Genomic DNA, 25,255 nt, shown 5'->3' on the forward strand with positions numbered 1-25,255 from the left:
TTCAGCTCTCCCAGCCTCACTGTGGGGGCTGGCACTAGGCTCTGGTGCCTGTTTGGCAGGAGTTGAGAGCTTGCAAGTGTTTCTCTGAGTATTCGGTTGCTTCCCTCATCTTGGTTCAGGTAGAGTTCTGTTTCTTGTTACCTGGGGGACCTGGGATTTGTCTTTCAAAGGCCCTCAGTTTTCATGTTCTGCAGGTTTGTGGGAACTCTGGTTTGGAGCTTTCAGCAGCAAACTGCCACCTTGAATTCAGCCCACTATCTGAAATGGGCTGAATACATTATTAGTGAATATATCTACCCTTGTTTTTTTTTTTTTTTTGCAGTACCAGGGTTTCAACTTGGGACCTACACCTTGAGCTACTCCACCAGCCCTTTCTTTGTGATGGGTTTTTTCAAGATAGGGTCTCACAAACTAATTGCCTTGGTTGGCTTCAAACCACAATTATTCTGATCTCTGCCTCCTGAGTAGCTAGGATTACAGGCGTGAGCCACTGGCTATCTTAAACTACTAATATAATTGTAGTAACTTTTTAATAAATTGGAATTGTACTCTAAAAAGTCATATTAATGCATCTTTTTAATTTTAAATTATGTACTCTTTGTTGACAGTGTAATCAAATCCTTCATTGGTGTATGCAGGGTGTTTGCTGATTTTACATTTGACTAAGCTTTTTTTCTCTTAACTTTACAATTTTCAATACTTATAAATAGAACCAGCTCTTTAAACAGTCTTGATGTATAGATAATTTCCCCCTTTACTTATATTCCTCTTCCTTCAGTTCTATCTACAGTCCTTTCTTGCTGGATTATCCTTCTTCCTCCAATTATCAGCTTTCTGCCATTCCCTGTCTCATACCACTCCACTGTATCGTAACAATATTTCTTTCTTCCTTGTGCTCCCCACTTCTCATGGCATTCTTAATAGTCCTTGGCATTAAGGGCTTCTTAATGACCCTTGCTCATGCTCTTGATAAGTATATGGACAAAAGGCGGTGATGGGTATTATTTTTTTTCCAGCAGTGACATTGGAAATGCAAACTTTAACAAACACATTTTTTCCCTGGGTATCTGTGGTAATTGGCAATGGTTCTGTTTCCTGGCTTCTAGGTAGCAATAGCAACTTCTAGATTCTCTAGATCACCTAAGTTGGTGATTCTAAAAATCATTGGTGGTCTTCCTTGGATTTAACCCCTTCAGTTATTACGGAAGTTTTATAAGCACTTAATTTCTTATATTGAATCCCTTTCTGCTTTCTATACTCCTGAAGTGTCATCTGTTTTCATTATTGATGAAGTTATTTCTGATTATTTCCAATATGCTTTCAATACTATCCTATAATGGATGTATGAAAGGGCAGCCTCTGTTGGCAGGAATAGTTGGAGAATCTTATCAGTCCTCTTAACTTCCATAGGTCTTTACAAGACTTGATTCTCAAAAAGGTCTATGCCCATAAAGCAACAGGAGTATGATTGGGTTCATACACTGAACCTGGAATTTTTCGGTATATGCATTATCAATAGGATGGCATTATTTCCCATCCACACACACCAAAGAAGAAAAACTTAGTTCTTGAGTAGGAAAGAAGTTTACTATTTTTATGATAAAACAAAAATATGCATATGATACATATTATATACAGGTATGTGTGGTATTAAAAATTCACATGTTTAGGTTAATTAGAAAACCATGTCTCAAAAGCTTCTTAGGGAGCTGATAATGGAAACAAAGGATAAGAAGCATTGTTTTAAGAGAATTAGAAGCTAATTTTGTTCTAAAACATTGGGAATTTCCATTTTACCTCAGAATTTTGGTTGTCCCATGGTAAAAAGATGCTGCAAGCTATGCTAGATCATTAGTTTCCAGACCTAATAAACTATATCATAATTTTAATATTATAGGTTCCATAACTATGACACCTTACAAAGATCTTTAAGTGGCTCAGTGATCAGCTAAGATTGACAAAACTGTTTCTCTATTCTAAATGTAATCTGCCATAGCTAATAGAAGGCCAGTTCCTGATAGTTCCAAGGTTATGGAAAACATTAGGCATTGAACCTATTGTCTTTGATGGGTATGTTCATTTGATAAGTCCATTTTCATGCTCCAGAAACAATCATTTCTTATGCTTTTCTTTCTTCTACTTCTGTTAATTCCACTTTTACCAAATACTATATGATCTTTTGTTCATAATATTTTTCTCTATGAAATACCTGATCAATTGTGTATATAATATTCAGAATATTCAATTTTTATTCACTTTTCATATTCTTTCTTTTTCCCCATAAGCCAACAACATATTTTAAGGGGCAGTATATACTTATGAGAAAATTATATGCAAACAACTCCTAAAAAGATCTCTTAATCAAGGACATGTGTCAATATCTAAACAGGATTATAGCACTCTGCTGGTAAAGCTTTTGTTAATGACTGTAACTAATTCATTTAAAAAACAGTAGATGCTATTTCAAGGGATTCACAAAAAGTAAAAGCAAACTAAGATCTTATCTTTAGAAGGAGGTAATGCAGTTGCTTTTATTTCTTCAAGTGCATTCTTGCTCAATATTTGTCTAAATATCAAAGGTGTTTTATTTATTCTTAAACATCCTTTTTAGATGATCAGTTATCAAATCTAGAGAAAAGTGTATGGAGCATGTAATCTCACTTTATTTTGCTGATGAGGAAACTGATATTCTAGAGATTAAAAAGAAAGGAAAATCTAGGTATTTCCAGTCTTCTTTCCATGATCTTTCTATTTCAAAATCTGTCATGTTAATTTGTTTTCACACTACTTCTAATGCTCTTACCTTAGATTCTTCTACATCCCCAGCACAGGATGCCATGGCACAGAAATGGTAGTTTACAGGTAATGGCTGTCTATGGTACTGTGGTGAAAAAGGTGTTAGGGAGATATTTGTTCATATAGCTGGAATTCTGCCATTGTTAAGATTCTTTCTCAATGTGGCCACTACATTGGATTATCTGATCACTCATATAAAAGAGTCTTCATCAACTATTCCCTCCCTCACATTCTGTTCCCTTTCCTTGTATGCTTTCTTAGAATTTCACTTTATCCAAATTACCTATCTTTTGTGTATTACCTTCTACTACAATAGAAACTCGGTGAGGTGAGGGATTTTGCTTGTACTGACAATTGTTTCGTCTACAGGACAGTTTTGCCTGTATAAAACACGTAAAAATTTGTGGAATAATAATTGTGTTATTTTGCATATGCTATCTATATATACTTGTAAACTCATAGTTTGTTAATTCAATACTTTTAAAAAATGGAATTTATAAAATATTTAATGCCACAGAAGGATGTAAAGGGTAAGAAATGGAACAAAAAAAGCATTAGACATCCTGGTAGGCAAATATTTCTGTTTTCTAATGGTCTCTTCCCCCAATATGCTTGCATTCCCATTTTTTCAATTTTTATTAGCATACATTAATTGTATATAGTGTTTGTTTTTTATACATACATGTGATGTACTTTGATTAACTGCTCTATTACCCTTTCTTGTCTGCCTTTCTCCTTCCCTCCTTCCATATCTGCAACAGTTTCTCTTTTATTTTCATGTCTATTTATGCTTCCCCTGCCCCACCCGGATTTCACATATGAGAGAAACCATGTAATACTCATCTTTGTGAGACTGGCTTATTTCATTTGATCTCCAGTTCTATCCATTGTCTACAAATGAAATAATTTAATTCTGCTTTATGGCTGAATTAAAAACTCCATTTTGTGTATGTATCACATTTTCTTTAGTCGTCCAAGATGGTCATCTAGGCTGACTTCATAACTTGGCTACTATGAATAGTGCCATGATAAACGTGAGTATGCAGGCATTTCTGTAGTGCATACCCAGGAGTGGTAAACTGGATTGTATGGAAGTACTAGTTGTAGTTTTTTAAGAAATATCTATATTGAGTCTCACCAGCAGTGTATAAAGGTTACTAATTTGATATCTTTTGAACTTCCAACAATTTAATTGAAAAAATGTTTTTATCATAAGAGAGATGTTGGGAATAGTATCTTAATTTATAGGACATCAAGAACAGTTAGGTTTTCTGAAAACAGAACCTACTTGCATACATATGTATGCATACATATGTACACGTGTGTTTAAGTGAATAGGATTTATCCACTCATTAGTGTTGGTTCATGTGTCATATCAGAGGCAGTGACCAGTGCTTAAGGGTAAAGATAGAAAAAGAGAATTTAGTGGGTAGACTTTCATTCTTTTTTTCTCTGAAATCCTTAGAAGTAGAGTCATAGCTCTTACTGTGACAAAAAGAAAATTCCATCATTCACACTGGTCCTTTCTACTTAATTGCATGGTGAGAAAGAAAAGCCAGTTATCATAAGCCAAATATGGCCCTTGCCAGAAACCAAGAACCTAGACTTCCAGTCACTAGACCTGCTAGCAAACAAATTTATGTTTTTTAAGTGACATGGTGTGTTATGTTGTTATGTCAGCTTGAGCAAACCTAGACAGTAGCCAACTCTAAGTGCAGGTCTGTATGTCATTGTGTACAAAAATACATAGTTGCTGAACTGGAGGCATGGCTCAAGTGGTAGAGCCAGCCCCTGTTTTGCAAGCAGGAAGCCCTGAGTTCAAGCCCCAGTCCCATCCCCAAAATATCCTAAAAACATATGTTTTTTTCTAATAATCTTTTTCCCATTTTATTACAATTGTCTGGTTAGGCTCTAACAGAATATGAAAAATTAAAATATAGTTTTATGATATTTTATTGTTTTTATAAATATTAAATTTTTGAAAACCATAGGAAAAATACAGTAAAGAAATATGGAAAAGAAATTCAGCCAGCTGCTGGACTACATGAAGTAATAGTATTTAAATAGCTCTTCTCTATTCTCCACTCTTTGAAATGCTTCACATTCCAAGAAGCCAACATAACTGCCTCTTCTCCATTTTCCAAACACAACTAAGCACTCCTGTATACTCCCAAAGTCCCTTGCATATACTTTTTCATGTTATTAATTCATTCTCTCTAGTCATTCAGGCTATTTGTTAGCATGTGAATCTCTTACACTATATTGTAAAATACTTTGGAGTTAGAACTATACCTTGGTTTCTGTGTCTTATAGTATCTAATGTACACCTCTGAGTGATTTTTTTGTGTGTGGTACTGGGGTTTGAACTCAGGGCATACAACTTGAGCCACTCCACCAGCCCTTTTTTTGTGAAGGTTTTTTTTTTTTTTTGAGATAGGGTCTTGTGAACTATATGCCCTGGGCTGGCTTTGAATCATGATCCTCTTGGTCTGTGCCTGAGTAGCTGGGATTACAGGCATGGGCTATTAGTGCCTAGTTTGATGAATTTTTGTTGGGTGAATGAGTAAATAAAAAAGTAGAAATGAACAATTAATTAAAAGGGAGTAGAAAATAAATATAAATACAACAATTAAGGCACTATGTTTAATGGTTGCAGATTATGTTCTTGAAAAAATACCATGATTAGAGTATCTGAGATTCACAAATTTGAGATCTTGGAAAATAAATGACTAGGAAAACATGCATTCATTTACAAGTATTATTGCTGACATAAGGTCTCTGTGTGTATATACATGTGTAGATATAAATATATGTGTGTATATGTATGTAATATATGCATATATATATATGTAATCACAGTATACTTAATTATAGAAGGAAGCAGGTTTCAAAACACCATTTTTTTCTTCTAGGTAATCCAGGGAAGTTCTCTGAGGGTCTTGGGTCATCCCAGTTCTGTCTCTTTCTCAGTTGTAGATCTCAAGAATAACTGTAGAGTTTGCTAGGAACGCAACATCCTGAAATAAGGGAGAGCTAGAAGGAATATCCTTCTAGGATCTGCCAGTCACCTCTTAGAAACAGGATGTAATTTAAGGTTTTAGCTCAATGAGGCACATTCTCCTGGGGATAAAATCCAGGACATCCTACTTTCTAGGGTCTCTCATCTGTAGTGTATGTGGGACACCTAGGACTGAAACTCTATTAATCTGGGAAAGATCTTCTGATTATTTGGGATTAGCCTGAATCCAAGGCTAATATTATACCTTACTTCTTAGCTATTTTTCTGAATACTTCTCCCCCTAATAGTTTAGGAAGCCAGTGAGTAAACTGATGAACCAATTCTCCTACAACTTTCCAATGTGTAGAATAAATATCTTAAAATATTTTAGAATAGCACTTAGTGGTTGCATTTTCTTTCTTTCTAGTATCATTTCCCTTCTTTCTTGTATCATTTCCCCATCTCAGCAGAATACTCATACACCTAACCCACTGTATTCTTTACCTTTTGGTCTTATATCAAATTACTACAAACTTAGTGACTTAATTCACACATTTTTTTATCTCTCAGTTATAAAGGTCAGATGTCCAAAATGGGTTGTTTAGGTTGGCACTCCTTCTGGAGAAGAATCCATTTCCTTTTCCATTCTGCATGTCACTTGAACCCCTCCCAAAATTACATCACTTCAACTTCTGTTCACATCTTCTTCCTTTACTGACTTTCCTGTCTCTCTCTTTAGTCCCCTATTTTCTTACATTGGGTTCACTCAGCGAATTTGGAAAAATATTGTCATCGTAAATCCTTAACTTATTCACATCAATAAAGTCCCTTTGGCCAGTTAAGGAAACATATTCACAGATTCTGGGGATTGAGGCATGAACATCTTTCAGGAGCCACTATACAAACTTCTGCATAGACTGATGTTCAATGGTGGCATGCCTGGTGTTCATGATTTTTTTCAACTGCTACCTATCAAAAAATACTAAGGAAATCTGTTTCCTATGATCTAAAGAATGGAAGACTAAAAATTTTTGTCATATTTTCTGTAAGAGATTGAGCTAAATGTATTTCAAACATGAAAAATTTAAGAATTTATTATGAAAATAACAAAACTGCATTAATTTAAAAAGAAGTACTGATTACAGTTTCTTAGTCCATTCATTCAGCTATAACAAAATATCTTCAATTAGATAATTTATAAAGAACAGAAATTGATTTCTTACTGTTCTGGAGTCTAGGAAGTCCAAGATCAAGGCACTAGCAGTATGGTTTTTGGTGAGGTCTGCTTTCTGTTGCCAAGATATGGGGCCTTGTTGCTGTGACTTCATATGACAGAAGCAGAAGACCAAGAAGGACTGAATTAGTTCCCTCCAACCTTTTTTGTTTCTTTCTTTTTTATTTATTTTATTTTTAATTTTTTTATTGTTTTATTATTCATATGTGCATACAGTGCTTGGGTCATTTCTCCCCCCTGCCCCCACCCCCTCCCTTACCACCCACTCCACCCCCTCCCTCTCCCCGCCACCCAGTCAATACCTGGCAGAAACTATTTTGCCCTTATCTCTAATTTTGTTGAGGAGAGAGTATAAGAAATAATAGGAAGGAACAAGGGTTTCTGCTAGTTGAGATAAGGATAGCTATACAGGGAGTTGGCTCACATTAATTTCCTGTGCGTGTGTGTTACCTTCTAAGTTAATTCTTTTTGATCTAACCTTTTCTCTAGTTCCTGGTCCCCTTTTCCTATTGGCCTCAGTTGCTTTTAAAGTACCTGCTTTAGTTTCTCTGCTTTAAGGGCAACAAATGCTAGCTAATTTTTTAGGTGTCTTACCTATCCTCACCCCTCCCTTGTGTGCTCTCGCTTTTATCATGTGCTCAAAGTCCAATCCCCTTGTTGTGTTTGCCCTTCATCTAATGTCATATGAGGGATATAAGGCATATGAGGGAGAAGATACGATTTTTGGTCTTTTGGGCCAGGCTAACCTCACTCAGAATGATGTTCTCCAATTCCATCCATTTACCACAAATGATAACATTTCATTCTTCCTCATGGCTGCATAAAATTCCATTGTGTATAGATACCACATTTTCTTGATCCATTCGTCAGTAGTGGGGCATATTGGCTGTTTCCATAACTAGGCTATTGTGAATAGTGCTGCAATAAACATGGGTGTGCAGGTGTCTCTGGAGTAACCTGTGTCACAGTCTTTTGGGTATATCCCCAAGAGTGGTATTGCTGGATCAAATGGTAGGTCAATGTTTAGCTTTTTAAGTAGCCTCCAAATTTTTTTCCAGAGTGGTTGTACTAGTTTACATTCCCACCAACAGTGTAAGAGGGTTCCTTTTTTCCCTGCATCCTCACCAACACCTGTTGTTGGTGGTGTTGCTGATGATGGCTATTCTGACAGGAGTGAGGTGGAGTCTAAGTGTGGTATTAATTTGCATTTCCTTTATTGCTAGAGATGGTGAGCATTTTTTTTCATGTGTTTTTTGGCCATTTGAATTTCTTCTTTTGAGAATGTTCTGTTTAGTTCACTTGCCTATTTCTTTATTGGTTTTGGGAGAATTTAGTTTTTTAAGTTCCCTATATATTCTGGTTATCAGTCCTTTGTCTAATGTGTAGCTGGCAAATATTTTCTCCCACTCTGTGGGTGTTCTCTTCAGTTTAGAGACCATTTCTTTTGTTGAGCATAAGCTTTTTAGTTTTATGAGGTCCCATTTATCTATGTTATCTCTTAGTTGCTGTGCTGCTGTGGTTCCATTGAGAAAGTTTATTGATTTTCGTATGTTGAACCACCCCTGCATTCCTGGGATGAAGCCTACTTGGTCGTGGTGAATAATCTTTTTGATGTGTTGTTGAATTTGGTTTGCCATTATTTTGTTGAGGAGTTTTGCATCAATGTTCATTAAGGAGATTGGCCTATAGTTCTCCTTTTTGGAGGTGTCTTTGCCTGGTTTTGGGATAAGTGTAATACTGGCTTCATAAAATGTGTTAGGCAGTTTTCCTTCCCTTTCTCTTTTGTGGAACACTTTAAGGAGGGTTGGTATCAGTTCTTCTTTAAAGGTCTGATAGAATTCAGCAGAGAATCCATCAGGTCCTGGACTTTTCTTTTTGGGGAGACTCTTGATCGCTGCTTCAATTTCATTTTGTGTTATAGGTCTATTCAGGGGATTAATTTCCTCTTGGTTCAGTTTTGGATGATCATATGTATCTAGAAATCTGTCCATTTCTTTAAGATTTTCAAATTTATTTGAATATAGGTTCTCAAAGTAGTCTCTGATGATTTCCTGGACTTCAGTGGTATTTGTTGTTATCTCCCCTTTTGCATTCCTAATTCTACTAATTTGGGTTTTTTCTCTCCTCATTTTAGTCAGGTTTGCCAGGGGTCTGTTGATCTTGTTTATTTTTTCAGAGAACCAACTTTTTGTTTCATTAATTCTTTGTATGTTTTTTTTGGTTTCTATTTCATTGATTTCAGCTCATATTTTTATTATTTCTCTCCTTCTATTTGTTTTGGGATTTGCTTGTTCTTGTTTTTCTAGGAGTTTGAGATGTATCATTAGGTCATTGATTTGGGATCTTTCAGTCCTTTTAATATACGCACTCATGGCTATAAACTTTCCTCTCAGGACTGCCTTTGCTGTGTCCCATAGGTTATGGTAGGGTTGTGTTTTCATTTTCATTGACTTCCAGGAACTTTTTAATTTCCTCTTTTATTTCATCAATGACCCATTGTTCATTAAGTAATGAGTTATTTAGTTTCCAGCTGTTTGCATGTTTTTTGTCTTTACTTTTGTTGTTGAGTTCTACTTTTACTGCATTGTGATCAGATAGTATGCACGGTATAATTTCTGTTTTGTTATATTTGCTGAGGCTTCCTTTGTGCCCTAGAATATGATTTATTTTGGAGAAGATTCCATGGGCTGCTGAGAAGAATGTATATTGTGTAGAAGTTGGATGAAATGTTCTGTAGACATCAAGTAGGTCCATTTGATCTATTGTATATTTTAGATCTTGGATTTCTTTATTGATTTTTTGTTTGGATGACCTATCTATTGATGATAATGGGGTGTTAAAGTCTCCCACAACCACTGTGTTGGCATTAATATAGGCTTTTAGGTCTTTCAGGGTATGTTTGATGAAATTGGGTGTGTTGACATTGGGTGCATACAGGTTGATAATTATTATTTCCTTTTGGTCTATTTCCCCTTTTATTAGTATGGAATGTCCTTCTTTATCTCATTTGATCAATGTAGGTTGAAGTCTACTTTGTCAGAGATAAGTATTGCTGTTCCTGCCTATTTTTGTGGGCCATTGGCTTGGTAAATATTCTTCCAGCCTTTCATCCTAAACCTATTCTTATTTCTGTTGGTGAGATCCCTCCAACCTTTTTGTAACAGCCCTAATCCAACCAGTGATGGCAGAATCCTCATGACCTAGTCACATTCCAAAAAACTCCTCTTCATAATTCATTAGGGATCAAATTTTACCATGAAATTTAGAGTGTATACAAACATTCAACTATATTATAGTGATACCTACAATTAATAAATGCAAAAGGTAAGTACTCTAGAACAAAAAATAGAACATCTCAAAGTTAGTATCTATTCATTCCCTCAGTACTCATCAAATAGGAACTTTTAGGAAAATATCCTGTCCCTCTTCCATCTTTAGTCACCAAAAAAGTAGTAGCATAAGGCACACCTGCTTAAGTAGAAGCATTTATTTAAAATTATCTGTATAGGGGCTGGCAGAGTGGCACAAGTGGTAGAGTGCTTTTTCTACCTAGTGCCTAACAAGCATGAGGGCCTGAGTTCAAACTCAACTACCACCAGAAGAAACATTTTTTTGTGTAAAGAATTATGTACATAAGTATAAAAAATAGTAAAAGCCATAGCATTGAAAAGAGACATGAGCAGACAGGAATCTTTGCTTTCAAAGTGCCTCAGATACCCTAGTAAACATACATTTATTATGATCTTGTTGTCTGGAGAACAATATTGACTTTCATCTATGAATATTGTATCATTAAGGAATAGAATCCCCTTTTCAAAATGAAGAAAATTTTATTATTGCTAAGTCAACTTTTATTAGAATTGAATATTTTGTGATGGTAGAATCTAAGTATGGCCTTTCTAATCTTAGTTAATTTTCTCTGCATTTTCTTGGGTTCCTTATTATTTTATTACCTCACTTATTTTCATTTATACTACAAAAATCAAAGAAGAAAATTAAAAAGAGAGCACTAATTAATATATATATATATGATATGATATGATATGATGGCAGCAAATATGTAGGACTCCCATTGCAACCTACCCAATCATTAAGTAGCTATAAATAATGAACAAATTAACTCTATAAGAGCGCTACATATTTTCTGCCAGAATGAGAAACAGATGAGTGACCCAAATGCAAATTAAATTGAATGATAAATATAAATTCAACTATATTAATAATTATATTTGATGAATTTAATTAGCCAAAGGACAATTAAAATTCAGTGTTGGATTGGCTATTGTCAGAATATGTGGAAAAAACCCTATAGTAGTACATATAGTTAAAAAATAAAAATTAGGCAAAAGAGTAAGGAAACAAAAATGAAAAGAAAGCTAGAATACCCATGTTGGCATTAGGTAAAAAAATGGACCACAAAAAAGTAAATTGCTAAGATAAAGAAGGGACATTACATATTTGCTAAGGGTAATTTCATCAAGAAGAAATAAAAATCCGAATTGTGTATGCACTTAGTAACAATGCTTCAAAAGTCATGGGGCAAAAATACAAAAGAACTGAAAAGAGACATAGGCATATATACCCAAATAATTCAATATTCTTCTTACAATCAGTGATATGACAATAGGGAAAAAAATAAACAAAAATGCTAAAAATCCTATTAACCAAGTTGATCCTAATGATAGTGATAGAATATTCTGCTGAACAAAGAACATCAGAATACATATGTTCTTCAAGTATGTGTGGGACATTAACAAATATAGATCATATTCTTAGACGTAAAATAACCTTTACACATTGAAAATGAGAGAAATCATACAAATTATAATCTTAGGCCACAAAAGAATTAAATAGTGGTAGAGTACCTGCTTTGCAAGCACAAAATCCTGAGTTCAAAACCCCCAGTACTATCACCACCACCACCAAAAAAAAAAAAAAAACCTTCCAAGTATTCAATGGAAAAGCAACATATCCTGGAAAATCATGAGAAAAAGAGGAAGACTTGGGTCTTCCCAAGTCTTGACTTTGTCAAGCCAAAGCAGTGCTTAGAGAAAGTTTATACCATTAAAATGCTTATATTGGCAAAACAGCTGTCTGTAGAAGTTTAAAATATATGGTCAATGATTCTCTTCCCCTGTGAGAGGCAGTACCCCTCCTCATGATTTCAAGAATACTATAAAGATAGGGTGATTAAGACTAGGCAATGGAAGTGTAAAAATAAACAAGTGGACTGATGTTCCAGAACAGAGTCAGAACAAGACCCAAACGTAGATGTTTAATTACTTTTTCATAAAAACACAAAGACAATTTGGTGATGAAGAATAGATTTTTTTGCCCATAACTCATACCTTACACCAAAATAATCTGAAAATGACCAGTACATTTAAAAGTAAACTGTAGAACTCTAAAATTTCTGGAAGAAAATTTTTGTGACCTTGGATTAGGCAGAAAGGTTTTGATATGCCAAAAACACAATCTGGAAAAGAAAATAGTTGATAAATTGGACTTCATTTAAAAAAAAAAAGTAAAAGCTCTTGCTCTCTGAGGAGAGAAAAAAGAGAAGCCACATGTCTGACGAAAGGAAACTTATTCAGAAAGTGAGAATAACCCTAAAACTCAACAATAAAGAGAAAAGCAATGTAATTTTTTAAAGGTGAAAAATATTTGGACAGTCATTTTATTAAAAAAGTTGTTTGATGGCAAATAAGTCTCTGAAAGGATGATCAATATCACTATTAGAAAAGTGTAAATTAAAATCACCAGAAGAGAACATTAAAGGCTCACTAAAATATCTGTAAATCTTTAACATAATAATAAAACTGACAGTAGCAATCACTTTTGATGATCACAGTAAATGAATCTATTTATTGCTGGGAGGAATGCAAAATGGAACAACATCTCCAACATAAAACATAAGTGAATTTTAATTCATAGGCAGCCTATAAGCCTATGTATAATTGTCTATAGCAGCTTTATTTACAATTACCAAAAACTAAAAGTTACTAATGTATTCTTTAACAAATGTATGAATAAATAAATTGTGGAATAGCAATATGATGGAATAATTCTCAGCAATATCAAAGAAAGAACCATTGAAGCACCCAATAAAATATGGATGGAGATCAAATTCACTATGCTATATGACATCAAATTCATTATGCTATGTGAAAGAATCCATAATCAAAAGACACATAGTGTATGATTACATTTAGATAATGTCCTGAAATGATGAAATTATAGGTACAGAAGACAGTAGCGAGGAGACGGTGTCTACACAGATGTACCATGGAGTAACTTTTGGGTAGAAGAATTGTTCTTTTTTTTTTCCCATTTTTAAATTGTTGTGCTGGGGGTATATTGTGGCATTTACAAAAGTTCTTACAATATATCAAATATACCATAGTTTGATTCACCCCCTCCATCATTCTCTTTTATCCCTTCTCCATTCCTGGAATAGTTTTAATACATCTCATTTTTCCATTTACATACATGTGTACACAGTATTTGTACTGTATTCACTCTCCCACACACTTTTCCTCCCATCCTCCCCCTCCTACTGATACCAACCCCCCAGATAAGATCTGTTCTGCTCTCCTTTTCTCTGTTGTAAAAAGAAATAACATTTTTAAGATAGGTATACACTTGGTTTCCTTGTAACTTTTCCATGTATATATGTATTATAACCCAAATTGGTTTATCTCTATTTTTCTTCTTTCTTCCTTAGTCCCCTTCTTATGGTGATTTTAGCAAGTTTAAAAGTTCTATATTCATTCTTGTACAGGAAGTACATCAACCATATTCACCTTCTTAACTTTCTTCTTTTACCCTCTCTATCTCATATGTGACCTCCCCTGCTTTTCATATTGCTTACATATGTATTAGGTCTATATTCCATATTTGAGAGAAAACATGTGGCCTCTGACTTTCTGAACCTGGCTAAAGATGATGCTCTTCAGTTCTATCCATTTACCTGCAAATGGCAAAGTTTCATTCTTTATGGCTGAATAAAATTCCATTGTATATACATACCACATTTTCTTCATCCATTCATCAGTAGTGGGACATCTTGGCTGTTTTCATAGAAAGAACTATGATAATAGACAGAGGATCCATGAAATTGTCAAAATCCATAAAAAATGTTTAAAATCTGCTTTGCATCCGTTTGTAACAAAATAATTTTTGAGACATAGTTATCATTGAAAAGTAAATAATCACTTAAACAAATAGAGACATGAGTCAGTCCTCAGTATATATGAGTTTCAAATTTGTGTATTTGCTTAGTAGCTAAAATGTATTTCTAACTCCAAAATTAATACTCATGGTATGTCACAGTCATTTGTGACCATGTGAAAGTTCAGGTTGGTCACCTGACATTCACCTTCCTAGTAAAAGTGAAATAAGGCAACATTTTCTCTTCTTGTTTCAGCTCTTACTTCACAAATAAGTGTCTTTTTCATGCCAGGTTCTTCCCATTTTTTGTGCTTTGTATTGTCAGTATCAATTTTTATAATGTCCCCCAAGCCTTATAGTTAAGTCCTGTCTAATATCCTGTGTACAAGAAGATTGTGGTGTACCTTGCTAAAACAGTATGTATGCTAGATAAGTGGCATTGAAGCTTTTGAATATCATGAATTTAATGCTAATTAGTAAGTGATTTGTATTAAATGAGGTGTCTTTTAACAGAAACACACTAATACAAAGTTACATTTTGATGAGTAGTCAAAAATATTATGACAAGAGACTTGGGATTTTTTCTAGGGGAAGTAGTTCCATATCCCCATTTCATTGTTCACAACGGTCGTGTACAACATAACTACCATGACTAATGAGAATCAGTCAGATATAAAACTTGCATGCATAATTATATATATATGTTTTAAAATACTATTATATTTAAATTCCAAATATTAAAAGGAATTTTTAAACACTAAAGTAGATTTAATATTTTTACAACTTTTTTTGGGAACTGGTTTTACAATCGTATCCCCTCTGAAGTTTATTCCCACTTCAAAAGCTCTATATAAGTTCAGCACCTCAAGTCCTTCTTGTGGTCTTCCTTAATTGTCAAGTGGTTCATTAACAGGGTTTAGCTTAAGTCCTGATTAATGGTGATATTAGTCAGCTTTTCATCAAAAGGGTTATTTTAGCTCACAGTTTTGGAGGTTCTAGTTCATGATCAGTTGGACCTGTTGCTTTGGATCTGTGGTAGGATAGTATGTTGTAATGTGAGTGCAGGTGAACTTACCTCATGGCCAGAAAGCAAAGGAGAGATCAATGAATATGCAGAGGGACCAAAATCCCTTTCCAGGACATACCACCAATGGCCCCACTGCTTAATGTTTCCACAAGTTCCCAATACCACCACCATGGGGACCAAACCTTTAGCACATGGGCCTTTGGGAAATAGTCAACATTTAAGCCAAAGCAATAGCAGTAAAAGTGCAATGGGTTTTTGTTCAACTTATATTTTATTATAACCCTAAATCTAATGTCTACCTCTCAACTAATGGGAAGTATGAACTATAGGTTAGATACACATCTGTAACCAAAGATACATGGAATGTGGATATTGGGAGGATTCTAGTTCAAGACCTGCCTAGACAAAAAGGTAGTGAGAACCAGTCCCAACAAACAATCCAAATGTTGTGGTACATATCTGTCGTCTCAGCTACTTGGGAATAATAGGTAGGAGGATCACAGTAGAAAGCTAGCCTCAGCAAAAACGAATGACCCTATCTGAAAAATGACTAAAGTTAAAATGGCCTTTTTCATTTACAAATGAAATCTTTAGACTTTAACTGTGGTCTACACAACTTGGAAATCACTCCCACTTCCCTTAAAGCTGATGATACACCTCCCAACAATAAACACAGGATTCTTTAGTTGGAAGAGACAACTATATGTGTGATTGAAACTAAATTAAATTGAAGGCTAATGAGGGTTTTAAAAAGATATTTAAAGTGTTCTCAAAAATTCAGTTGCAATTAAGTTGAGACGATGTTTGAGGAGATGGCAAAGAAGAGAAATCAAAGTCAAAGTGAGATGATGCACTTGCATTTTCCACTTATTTCTTTTCTTTTCACTCATTTTTGAATGTTTATTGAAATTTTGACCCTTCTAAGTCTGCATCTCATTCAGTTCAGCAGTTCTAATTTTAGCTTTTATACAAATATTTGTTAGAAAAGGCCCTGAGACAAAATAGAAAGTTTATTCCCTTCTCCCTTTATAATAGGTGCAGATATCTCCTGCACTCAAACAATCTTCTCTTCACTGCTGAGAAGGTTAAAGTTTACTCAAATCTAAAGTGCAAAAATGCAGCTATGTTTACCATTATTTTCTCTCTGTGTTGGTCATAACACATTTACATGCTTTAAATAATAGGACATTTATTATAGTTTTAAGTTTAGTTGTAATTTCTCTGAAGCCCAGTGATTGGGAACATTGAGCCTCCTGGAAATATTTTAAAAGAATGACAAGGAACACTCTGGAAAAAAAGATAAGGCATTTCTTGGAAATAGCACTAGAATATTATATAGTTCTCATTTAGAAATTGGAAAAGACTTGTGAAATTGCATGGAGATAGAATTGTTCTGTCTCAGGACTTTATGTGTAAGGGATTTGTACATTTTCTACTTTTTTATTGCAAGTAATGGAATATATAGTCCATGAAGAATAAACGTATGAGACTGAAACACTTTTATGTGCATGTCTGGGTTATACTGAAATTCTTTCAGAATATAGATATGAACTGGTGAAGAATTTCAACTATTAAACCCATTGTAAAAATGGATCTCTGGACTATTTAATTTGTATTAAGGGAAGATGACAGAGAATATCAGATTTAAGTCTGAGACTCTGGAAGGAACTGGTCCTCTGTCCAATTTTAGATTTCCTACTAGGCAATGTTAGGGCATGTGATTTCAAAGGTCTGTCATGGGCTGAGTTATTCTATTAAAGCCCCATCACAGCCACATTGGGAAATGTAGATATACAAGATTGTTAAGGGAGGAAAGGAGACCAGGCAGCATTCTCTACCCTGACTATATATGTTACTTTTTACTCTTTTTTTTTTTGTAGTACTGGGGATGAAAACCCAGTGCATCATGCTAGCATTCTACCACTTGAACTATAAAACTTTTGTTTTGAGAGAGGGTCTTACTAACTTAGCCTAGTCTGGCCTCTAATTCATGATGCTTCTGCCTCTACCTCTTAAGTAGCTGAGATTATACTGAACCACCATGCTTGGCAAAATTTTACTTTTAAAACAATTAATTTAATAGATATAGATTGGTATAGAAGGCCAAATGGAAAGGCTTACAATGCACACCAACAATAAACTATGGCAAATCAATGTCCTTGCCCTGACCAAAAGCTCACTGCTTAAAAACTCAAATGGATGATAGAGAGATGGACAGACAAATACATATGTGCATATATTCATACATACATGCATGATAGAAAAATTTTTGAAATGCTTCATAAATATATGCATACATAATTATGGCTCCAATTAAGCCTGAGAACTTCAATAATTTACCTACTTACTAGGCCATACTTAATCAATGTGCTGTGTCCATATCATGAATACAGTGAAGCATTGCTATATAGTAACTCTCAGGGTTCATGTCATCAGAACTGCTTTCTTTCAGAATTCGACATGTTGATGTTACTGTGCTTTTTCTCCCCAAACAGCATACACAATATTATGCCAAATTATCCTATACATTAGATTTAGTGGCAAGAGACAGGATTTTTCACAAACAGTAATGACAAAAGCTTAAAAATCTGACTTCTAGGTTCAGTCATTTAATCTTGGGGTAATGAATGACACAATAACTTAATTTTCCTTGCTCTCCCTCATTTGTACAAATGAAAAATAATACTTGCTTTGTTAGTTAAATATAAAATTAGATAGGCAAAAAAATTAACCAGTAACAGAGCAAAGAAATAAATATCCTTAACTTTCACATCAAAATGTAAATTTTTCTTTTTAAAATTATGTTAGCGTGATTTACTTGTTATATTACCTTACTTAAGTACAATTAAGTAAGTTAATCTGATTGTAGAAGGATGTCACAATGCCTCATTTTAAATATTCTCAAGTAAATTCTAACATAAACTTAAAAATTGAGAAGCACAATTAGACTGGAATATTATCTCAGTGATAGAACATTTGCCTAGCACATCCAAGTCCCTGGGTTCCATCCACAAACTGCAAAGAATGAAAAAAAAAGGCCAAGGTATTGTAATTAGTCCCATGAAACTATTATAAAGAATACAGAAACTGTGCCGGTGGCTCATGCCTGTAATCCTAGCTACTGAGTCAGGAGACAGCGATCAGGAGGATTGTGGTTTGAAGCCAGCCCAGGCAAATAGTTCTTGAGACCCTATCTTGGAAATACTTAACACAAAAAGGACTGGTGGAGTTGCTGAAGATGTAGGTCCTGAGTTCAAGCCCCAGTACCACACACACACACACACACACAAAATATATATATATACAAATTCAATTCTATTGTTCAAGGAAATATTTTTTATGATAAATTTTCAAAGCTTATTAATAATCTACAGAATAAATGCTGAACCATAAGACATTTTTACAGAAAGCATTAATTCTGATGCAAAAGAAATAAGTCACCTGAGAAACCACAACTTTTTAAAATTATTTTATTGTTATGCTGGGTGGGGTACATTGTAGCCTTTACAAAGTTTCTTACAATATATCTAATATGTCATACTTGAATTCCCCCCCCCTCCATTCTCTTTTATCCCCCCTCCTCCAATTTGAGAAATAGTTTCAATAGGTATCTTTTTTCCATTTATATTCATATGTACATACTATTTACACCATATTCATCTCTTACACCCTTTCCCTACCTTCTACCCCTCCCACAGGTGTCAATCCCCCCAGACCTCTTCCTCCCTACTGCTCTCCAGTTTTGCGAAAGAAGGAAAAAGAAATGACATTTTTGCTTTTTAAAAATAGCTACATAGGGCCTTTCCTTGTGGCACTTACATGTATATTTGTATTACCACCTGATTTGGTTCATTTCCTCTATTTTTTTTCTTAATACTTTTGTCCCTTTCTTATGGTTGTTTCAACCAGTTTAAAAGTTCTGTTCATTCTTGTATAGAGAGTACATCAACCATATTCACCTTAACTTCCTTCTGTTACCCTCCCCCTCTCGTATGTGACTTCCCTTTGGCGTGTCCAGTTTTTCATGATGTTGCTACATTAGTATTAGGTCTATATTCTACATATGAGAGAAGGTATGCAGCTTTTAGCCTTCTGAACCTGGCTAACTTCACTTATGATAATGTTCTTCAGTTCCATCCATTTATTAGCAAACAACAAAATTTCATTCTTCTTTGTTGCTAAGTAAAATTCCATTGTACCACATTTTCTTAATCCATTCTTTAGTTGTGTGGCATCTTGGCTATTTCCATAGCTTGGCTATTGTGAATAGTGCTGCAATAAACATGGGTGTGCAGGTGCCTTTTCTAGTAACTTGACTTACATTCCTTAGGGCATGTCCCTAGGAGTGGAAATGCTATATGGCAGTTCTATTTCTAGTTTTTTGAGGAGCCTTCATACTGCATTCCATAGTGCTTGTACTAATTTACATTCCCACCAAAAGTGCATGAGGGTTCCTTTTTCTTCTCATCCTTGCCAACGTTTATTGTTGTTTGTGTTTTTGATGGTAGCCATTCTAACAGAAGTGAAATGGAATCTTGACAAATCTTCTTCCACCCTTTCACTCTAAGGCAATGTTTGCTTCTGTCCATAAGGTGGGAGAAACCACAATTTTTAACTGGCACTTCTTTAAAAATAAAGAAGCACTGAATTCCCTGCTCAATAATCCTATTAGCACCACCACTTTGAAAATTTATACAAAAATTCTTAGTTTAAAGTAACTGATTTTTCTCAAAAAATACTTCTGACCTTAAACCTTAGTTCTCTAGATTTTATCTGTTATAATTCTGAGGACCAGTCCTAACTGCTGATAGAAGACTGATAGATCCTTAATCAGACTCAGCTAATCACTGCTGTGACTGGTGATCAGCTTAAATAAAATACAATTTCTGATTCTCTCTTGCAAGAAATATTATTGCTAAGGAAAAATAATAAGAGATTATCACTCAAATTGCCCCTTAAGATTAGTATGTGAATTAGTGAAGTAAAAACCTATCAATTCCATTGTAAGTATTTTTCTCAAATTGAATTTGATTGCATGATTTTCCAGGTATGTGAAACAAAGATCAATTCCTAACACTGTTCTACTGACTACAGATTCAGTTTGTTTTTCATTGGGGATGTTTTAGGTCCTATCTTGAGAATATGGTAGAGCAGTAAATTCTAGAATGCCAGGAAGGATTTGGGTTTTCTGAAACAACTTATCAGGCAAGGAGGCACACCATGTGCTGGCCCTGCATGACACTCAAAAGAGAAAAGCAAAAGCCTAGGAAAACCAGAACGCATGGGGCATATGCAAAGGGCCAAGTTATGATGCTTTTTCTCTTGGCTCCACTTAAAAGGTAGAGGAAGTAAATTCACACAGGTCAGGTCACAATTCAACATGTCATAACTTTGAAATTTGTTTCCCTGTAATAAATTTTGGAGGATAACTAAAGCAAGAAGTGATACTGAAAATGTCATGTATTTATTAATGTAGTCTGCCGATTCACCCACTGATGCTTCTCTCCTGCCATCGTTTCCCTTGCCCTGACACAGCCTGGTTATGAAAGTTAAATGCTGAACATTAAGGACTTCCACAGGCTCCCAGAAACCTGCTTATCTAATCTTGTACTCATGAACTCATATTTCTCCCTAAAACGTTAGACAAACTACAGTGTTCACTTTCCCAAACACATTTCCTCCCCATCTCTCTTCCTTTACTCACCTACTATTTCTTCTGCCTGAAAACTTCTCTCATCAGTCCCCTTCTGTTCTTTGAAAGGCTCTATCTAGTAACATCTCCACCCTTTCCCCTTTTCTTTTCCCCTTTTCCCTTTTTCTTTTCCCTGACCCCTTCCCTTCCCTTCTCTCCCCTCCATTTCCATCCCCTCCTCTCCTTTCCTGCCTTTCCCCCCATCCCTTCTCTTTCTGCAGATATCTACACAAGATATTCCTTTCCTCTTCCTCTTTGCCTTCCTCTTCCCCTTTCCCTTCTCTTCTCCTCCCCTCCACTCCCCTCCTCTCTTCTCCTTTTGGCTCCTCTCCTCTGTTTCTTTCCCTTTCTTTCTTTTTTGGAACAGGGTCTTGCTATGTAGGACAGGGCCTGAACTCTTCCTTGAATCCTTCTGCCTCAGCATTCTGAGTGCTGGGATTGCAGGTTTGTGTCACCATGCCAGACTAAAATTGTGTTTTGATTTGGATCGCACCTGGAGGTACATTGCTTTTTCCCACCTCTAGTAAATACTGCTTTTGCTAAGTATGTTTGTTCACAGAAAGATAGTTTGGAAGAGAAAGTGGGTCCTGAAATCTTAAGTTGGAAGATAGCTATTTTGTATGGATGGCATTGGTATCAAACCTAGGCCCTGATGCATGCTAGACATGTACTCTGCCACTGAGCTATAACCCCAGTGTTGGAAGGTATGTTTTCACTTGTTCATTAATTAATGAATTAACTAACTCTTTCATTCATTTAGCTTCTATGTACTGTTCCCTTAGCTGTGGATACAGAAGTGAGTAAGCAGATGTAGCTCTTCCTTCAAGGTTTTTCTTTTAGACTGGGTGAAGAAAGGCAAGAAACATGGAAACAAGCAGAAAAGACAATTTTAAATACGTGTCATAAGGAAGCAAAACAGGCTCATTGATAAAGAAAGATGGAGTAGAGGAGAAGCTGCTTGAATCTTCTGGAAGACTTCTCTAAGGAGATGACATTTGAGATCAGAATGGTGAGGTGGGAAGATTTAGAGAAAGTGTTCAAATCAGAAGGAACAACAAGTTGCAAGTCCTAAAGCAAAACAAGTTTGGTGGACTGAAACAAAGTTGAAAGACTGAAAGGTCATATGGACAAAAGGATAAACTGAGGCTGGAGACAGAGGAAGAGGCAAGGCCTGGTAGAATCTTCTGTCATGGGAAGGAATTTGGCTTTTATTCAAACTGGGATATGAAGCCATTTGAGGGCTTTAAGATGGAAGACATGGCCTAACTTGCATTTTATTCGTGGTTACTGAGAATTAATTAACTGAGGGTCAAAGAGTAAAATTAGGGAGAATGGTTAGGAGCCTCTTACAAGATCCTGGTGATAAAGGTGATGGGGCTTGGGCTACCGTCATCAGAAGAGAAAGGTCACTTTGGGGACATATTGTGGACTTACTGTTGGTGAGATGTGGAGTCAGGAGAAGTGAAGACTCAAGGATGATCTGGCTTTGGCTTCAACAACTAATGAACTTTGAGTTCATCTAATCTGGTAGTTTCTCCATTTCAATTCTGTGACCATTAGTATAGAAAATTGGGGCAGTCAGCCCAATGCTGCTGGTTTTCTTTCTTTTGCTAGGTTTTTGCTAGTTTACTACAAAATCAATAACTATCCCCATCTCCTAACACTGCCACTAGCAATGGAAAATTAGAAAGGATTAACTTTGAGTAATCTCTGAATTAAATGTAAATTTAATAAAGTAAGCTCTAGAAAAAATCTTCGCACTCTCGTGAATTTTTATTGCTTTTTCATGAATTAGTAAAACTTTATCATGCCCAGGCATGTATTTGAGAACCATTGGTTTATTTTATCCCTCCTATTTAGGTAGAAATACTAGGTATGACCTCCCTGACACATGATTTTCTGGCTTCTGCATGAATACTCCCATAGACAGACACACATCATTTCACCAGGCAGCCCATCCCATTGTGGAATAGTTGTAAATAACAAATGACCTGTGTGTTAGTCAGCTATCTGTTACTGTAACAAGTTACTTATTTGAGATAACAAACTTAAAAAGAGAAAAGGTTCATTTTGGCTCAAAGATTTGAAAGCTTCAGTCCATGGTCAGTTAGTTGGTCCTGTTGCATTTGGACCTATGGTGAGGCATCACATCATGTTGGGAGCACATGGTGGAGGAAGCCCATTCATCTCATGGTGGTATGAAAAGAGGAAGTGGAAGGAATGGGGTCCCATGATGCCCTTGGAGAACACACTCCCAGTAACTTAACTTACTCCCACTACGTCTAACCTCATAGAGGTTCCACACCTTCAAAATTGCTGTATCTTGGGACTAATCCTTTAAAACATGGGCATTTAGGGGATATTTCAGAACTAAACTACTGCAGTCTCCTAGACACTTCCAGCTCCTAGCCCCCTGAAAAAATGAGGAAAAGATGAGGTAAAGCTCATCTCTCTTTAGCATCATTCTCTTTGAAACATCTGAAGATACCAGTCATGTCCCTCTTTTCTAAAGGGCAAACATATCTCGGTCCTTTAATATACCTGTCAAATTTAAAAGCGTATAAACAATGCAATCAGTTCAGGTTCCAAGTGATTGCTTCTCTTTAGGTCACAGAGTAGGCACTGAATAGGGGCTAAATGTCTGTTCTTCTGTCTAGTGTCACACATAGGAAAGAGAAAGAGAAAAACCATGTCCCCTTAAGTGAATTTGAAAGCTAAATACCCGGACATCTATTTTCAAATTGAAATAGGACAAGGAATTTAAATTCACACACAGATCTGGACCTCATAAACCTCTCCTGCATTAATATCCTTTGTTTAAGAAGGACCTGGGTTTAGAGAAGTTAGTTCATGTTCATAGTTTTAGAAAGTCTTTCAATTATTTTGTTCCTGTGCATCATGATTAATATCTGATAGACTATTTCTGACTTACCAGCCATGTAATTTAGAAACAAAATTTGTGAAAGCACCTAACACAGTATCTAGTCATTTGATAAAAGCTTATTTCTTTTCTCTCTTCTCTCCCTTTCTTATTGCTTTCCTTTCTTCCCTCCCTCTTTCCTCTTCCTATTTGAATCTGGTAGCAGAATATTGCTAGGCTTCATGTCTATCTCCATTAGGTCAAGTTGAACTAATAAATGTTGGGTTCCAACTTCAGTCCTTTGACCTTTATAGACTTAATGACAAAAAATGTGCCTCACCAGATGGTCATCTAAGAATGCTATTTCCTAGCTTTTGCGCATGTGAACATCAAGAATTCTAAATATACTAAATAGAATTTGCCTAGTTTAGATATTTGTACTTAATAATTAACAAAGTTATAGATGAGAATGAAAACAAATTTCCATGAAGGAGATACAGATACCTTCTTTTTCCTTTCTCCCTCCCTCCCTTCCTTCCTCCCTTCCCCTTCCTTCCTCCCTTCTACTTCCTTCCTTCCTTCCTCCCTCCCTTTCTTTCTCCCTTCCTTCCTTCTTTCCTTCTTTCTTCCTTCCTTCCTTCCTTATTTCCAATACCCTCCCTTTCTTTCTCTCTTCCATTCTGGGCAAGTTCTATACCACTGAGGTACACCCCAGCTTTTGTTTTGACCCTTTATCTTCTGATGTGATATAGTTGAGTGTTTAAAGGTGTCAGATGATTATTTCTTCTATGTGGATAAACAATGTTTTAAACTTTGGACTTGCATTCCACTTTGCCTGGGGATAAACTTGAACTCTTTTTCATTTGTGTTATTTAATGACCTGTCATATCAAGCTCCAGGTTAATATTAATATTGGCAGAGGTTCATTTGGATGATGGAGGGAGAAGGCACAGTGGCCAGCCCCAAATGAAGATGTTAGGAAAGTTTTCTTGGCCTTGCAACTTAATTCTCTCTATAGCCACCAAGCCCCCTTTGTGCTATTTGCACTCAATTGTCTACGTATGCTTTGTGGATAAATATATTTAACTGTAGACAAATTGAAATATATTTAACCATAGACAAACTGTCTCCTGGTGAGTTTTTCATATATACAGAACAGTAGGCTGTGATCCACACACTGGATCCACATGATCCCTTTACTTTCATGTGTAAAGACCATTATCTCTAGCAAATGATTCAAATCTGCAGAACCATCACCACCTTATAGAATTTGCCATTATAGTTGTTCCTTGATATCCATGGGAAACTGGTTGCAGAATTCTTTGTGGATTCCTACATCCATGGATGCTCAAGTCTCTGACATAAAGTGGACTAGTATTTGCATATTACCAATGCACATTCTCCTGTATACATTTTTTGAGACAGGGTCTCACTGTGTGGCTCAATGGGCCTTGAACTTGCAATCTTCTTCTGTATTC

General features: G+C 35.5%; 1 long non-coding RNA gene across 2 annotated transcripts in view; it reads left to right on the forward strand.

Annotated features, from left to right (window-relative positions):
* LOC141421654 (uncharacterized) overlaps positions 1-25,255 on the forward strand; it is a 107,069-nt gene that overhangs the window by 49,615 nt on the left and 32,199 nt on the right. The window contains exon 3 of one of the 2 annotated variants that reach the window (XR_012446315.1): positions 21,678-22,589. The exons of the other annotated variant lie outside the window; for it this stretch is intronic. This is a non-coding gene — a long non-coding RNA (uncharacterized lncRNA). Of the gene's footprint in view, positions 1-21,677; positions 22,590-25,255 lie in introns of those variants that run through there. 2 annotated transcript variants of the gene reach the window in all.

This window comes from Castor canadensis, chromosome 3 (genome assembly GCF_047511655.1).
Source record: "Castor canadensis chromosome 3, mCasCan1.hap1v2, whole genome shotgun sequence".
Taxonomy (NCBI): Eukaryota; Metazoa; Chordata; class Mammalia; order Rodentia; family Castoridae; genus Castor; species Castor canadensis.